We start from the raw sequence: 4390 nt of genomic DNA on the forward strand, positions 1-4390 counted from the left end.
AATGAATGAATGACTGTTCGGATTAACCACATCCACCACAATAAACACACTACCAGTTTCAATATCTCTTCTCTGGCTGGATATTCTTACTCTGTTTTGCTTTTTTATGCTGTGATCAAAGATTGTGGTTTTTCCCTGCTCGTGGCTGAATGTTTGAAGCTCTACTTGTGCTGGGTTTGGACTTGTTTATGTTTTTGCATCATGTTGTTGTTGTTGTTTTGTTTTTTGCACATTTTGTGGCAATTCCCAAACACCACATCATAGATAGTGCTCAATAATTTTATTATTGGACATTTGAAATTTTATCCAGTTATGAGTCATTGGGTTATTTTGTTTTTGCAGAATTTTGTGTGTTTTTTCTTATTTTTCATCTGAAATACCACACAGTGCTGTGGGTTAGGATAAATTGTGACATAGATGGTGAGAGGAAGCAACTGATTATTACACGCAGAAAAATATATGTTAGAAATATGTTGTAACGTGGTTTTGTCGTCGGCTGGGGTAAGCTCAGTCGAAATGAGAAGACTGGTATTCTCCCTTTCCTGGGGGCTAAATCGGGGATTTATTGAATAAATACTAATTTACAATCCACTTGTGTTCAAATGCGATAAGAATGAATTCAATGGGTATATATTTAGATTAATAGTTGGCGTTGGATTATGCAGACTCGCGGGGATTTGGCAGCTGAGGAGCTCGTGTTGAGTTACCGGCTTCTTCTACGAGGGAAACGATGTTGTTTGTGTTTGGTGTTCGGCTGTAGATGATCGGGATGACGATGTATTCGGTGTTCGGCTGTAGATGATCGGGAAGACGATGAATTCGGTGTTCGGCTACAGATGATCGGAATGACGATGTATTCGGTGTTCGGCTGTAGATGATCGGAAAGACGATGAATTCCGTGTTCGGCTACAGATGATCGGAATGACGATGTATTCGGTGTTCGACTACAGATGATTGGGAATACGATGAATTCGGTGTTCGGCTACAGATGATCGGGAAGACGATGAATTCGGTGTTCGGCTGTAGATGATCGCGAAGACGATGAATTCAGTGTTCGGCTACAGATGATCGGGAAGACGATGAATTCGGTGTTCGGCTACAGATGATCGGGAGACGATGAATTCGGTGTTCGGCTACAGATGATCGGGAAGACGATGAATTCGGTGTCCGGCTACAGATGATCGGGATGACGATGTATTCGGTGTTCGGCTGTAGATGATCGGGAAGACGATGAATTCCGTGTTCGGTTACAGATGATCGGGAAGACGATGAATTCGGTGTTCGACTACAGATAATCGGGAAGACGATGAATTCGGTGTCCGGCTACAGATGATCGGGATGACGATGAATTCGGTGTTCGGCTGATGCCCGGGGACACGACGGCTTCGGGTATTAGTCTAGTTAGTCTAATTTCTACCATGCGCTACTGGTTTCTAACTACGGAACAGTTGACCCGAAAGCCCTATGGAACAGCTGACCCGAAAGCCCAGTGGAACTGCTGACCCGAAGGCCCAGTGGAACAGCTGACCCGAAGGCCCTGTGGAACAGCTATCACGAATGCCCTGTGGAACAGCTGGCACGAATGCCCTGTGCAACAGCTGGCACGAAGGCCCTGTGGAACAGCTGGCACGAAGGCCCTGTGGAGCAGCTGGCACGAATGCCCTGTGGAACAGCTGACCCGAAGGTCCTGTGGAATGCATCAACCACCACAACTTAATGTGGCAGCTTCCAAAATAATTCCCAATACTAGGCACCGAGGCGTAAGTTGGCGGACTTACTCTTTGGCCTGCCAATTCTGCGTGCACCGCCATGTGGCTCGAATTTATACGCCTTTTTAACGGGTTCATCATCGCTCATTATTATTATAAGGCCTAGCCAATGCAATCGCTGCATCTCGCTACGTTTAACTATATTGATGTCGTTGTATAGCAGATACAGCTCGTGGTTCATACGACGTCGATGATATTCACCGTCAACGCAGATCGGTCCGTAGATCTTTCGAAGAATTTTTCTCTCAAACACACCAAGCACCGCCATGTCTGCTTGAGCATGTACCCAGGCTTCGGAGCCATACATCAGAACGGGTAGTATCAGTGTTTTGTACAGCGTTATTTTTATTTGACGAGATGTGGCTTTGTTTTTATACTGCTTACTTAAACCAAAGTAGCATCTGTTGGCCAATACAATTCTTCTTTTTATTTCAAAACTGATGTCGTTTGTTGTGTTTACGGAGGTGCCGAGGTAGACGAAGTCTTTTACTACCTCAAAATTATAGGAACCAACTTCTACGGTTGGTCCCAGCTCAATGGGCGCATTGCGCGTCGACACCATCAACTTGGTTTTCTCACCGTTTACCGCCAGACCCTTTTTAGCAGATTCTCCTTCGACCTTCATAAAGATATCAGTTACTTCTTTTACTGATCGTCCCATGATGTCTATAACATCAGCATAAGCAAGTAACATGTGGCTATTTGTGAAGATTGTCGTTTGCCTCTCGTATAACCTTTTCCAGCAGGATGTTGAAGAGATCACACGAAAGGCTGTCTCTTTGTCTGAAACCTCTTTTGGTACAAAACTCTTCGGAGAGGTTCTTTCCTATTTTAACTGAAGATCTTGTGTCAGTTAGAGTCATTTTACAAAGCCGGATGAGCTTTGCGATGATGAGCGATGATGACCCCGCTAAAAAGGTGTATAAACACGGACCGCTTGGTGGTGCACGCAGAATTGGCAGGCCAAGGAATAGATGGCGCAAACAAGTGGATGATGAGATGAAAAGGCGCGGTATTCCAGAAAGCGAAGCAACAAATAGAGAGAATTGGAGATCTTTTCTTAGTTCGGCCTATAGAACAAATGTTCTGTAATGGGCCAGCTAAGTAAGTAAGTAGGATGAGCTTTGCGTGAGATACCAAATTCAGACATGGCTTGGAATACCTTTGAACGCAGCGGGCTGTCAAAGGCTGCTTTATAATCGACAAAAAGGTGGTAGGAGTCGATCTGCATCTCTTGGGTCTTCTCCAGGATTTGCGCAGGGTAAATATCTGGTCAATGGTGGACTTACCAGGTCTAAAGCCGCATTGGTATGGCCAATTATCCCGTTGACCATAGGCTTTAGTCGTTCGCACAATATCCCTGACACGATCTTGTGAGCAATAGGGAGTAGCCTTATGCCCCTATAGTTAGAGCATACAGTCTTATCTTCCTTGTTGTGGACGGGGCACAGGTTCCAATCGTCGGGTACGCGTTCTTCCTGCCTGCATACACCTTATCAGCGTGTCGCCTCCGGTTTTAAACAGCTCGGCTGGTAGGCCATCAGCTCCTGCTGCCTTATTATTTTTCAGCAGGTTTATTGCTGTCTTTACCTCATTTTGGCCGGGTGGTATATATTCAATACCATATTCTGGGATTGGATCTGTGGTATCTTCCGCTGCTATTGGATACCCCCAGTTTTGCAAAATGTTCTTTCCATATCCTGAGCACACTATCTGTATCAGTTACCAAATTACCTTGCTGGTCTCTACAGGAGGATGTGTCTGTACCAAAGCCGTCAGTTTGATGCTTGACTCTTTGGTAGAATTTTCGGACTTCATTCTGGTTCCTGCACATCTCAATTTTTGCACACTCCAGCTTTTCCATCTCCCTCTTTTTCCTGCGAAAAAGACGTTTCTCCTCTCTCCTTTTCTCCCGATATCTCTCTCGTGCGCTACGCATTGCTACTGATTGTAAAGTAGCCCTATATGCCGTCTATATGGTCTCTGGTATCCAAGTATGGATTTTGCGGCTGTTTGCATGGAGTGGGCAATGCTTTGCCATTGCGCTGATATGTTATCGGGATGAGGAGGGCTTTGATTAAGCAATTGGGCTAGTTGAGTGGTATATGCTGTGGCTATCTGTTGTGATTGCAGCTTACCGATGTCTAACTTTCGTGTTGTGTCTGTTCGCGCTTTGTTCGCTACGTTTAATCTGGTGCGTACCTTTGCTGCAACAAGGTAGTGGTCCGAGTCTATGTTTGCACCTCGGAACGATCGTACATCCAACACGCTTGATGCATGTCTTCCATCTATCACAACGTGGTCAATTTGATTTCTTGTTCTTTGATCTGGCGATAGCCAGGTGCCCTTATGAATATCGAGATGCTTAAATCTGGTGCTGCTAACTACCATGTTTTTTGCCGCTGCGAAGTCTATCAGCCTCATTCCATTGTCAGATGTTTCACTGTGGAGACTGAATTTCCCGACTGTTGGGCCAAAGATATTTTCCTTTCCAATTTTGGCATTAAAATCGCCTAGAATGATTTTAATCTCATGGGCAGGGCAACGGTCATATGTTTCTTCTAAGCGCTCGTAAAATATATCTTTGGTCTGTTCGTCCTTGTCTTCAGTGGGAGCATGAG

Source organism: Musca autumnalis, unplaced genomic scaffold, assembly GCF_047663935.1.
Source record: "Musca autumnalis isolate F117 unplaced genomic scaffold, ASM4766393v1 scaffold_2, whole genome shotgun sequence".
Taxonomy (NCBI): domain Eukaryota; kingdom Metazoa; phylum Arthropoda; class Insecta; order Diptera; family Muscidae; genus Musca; species Musca autumnalis.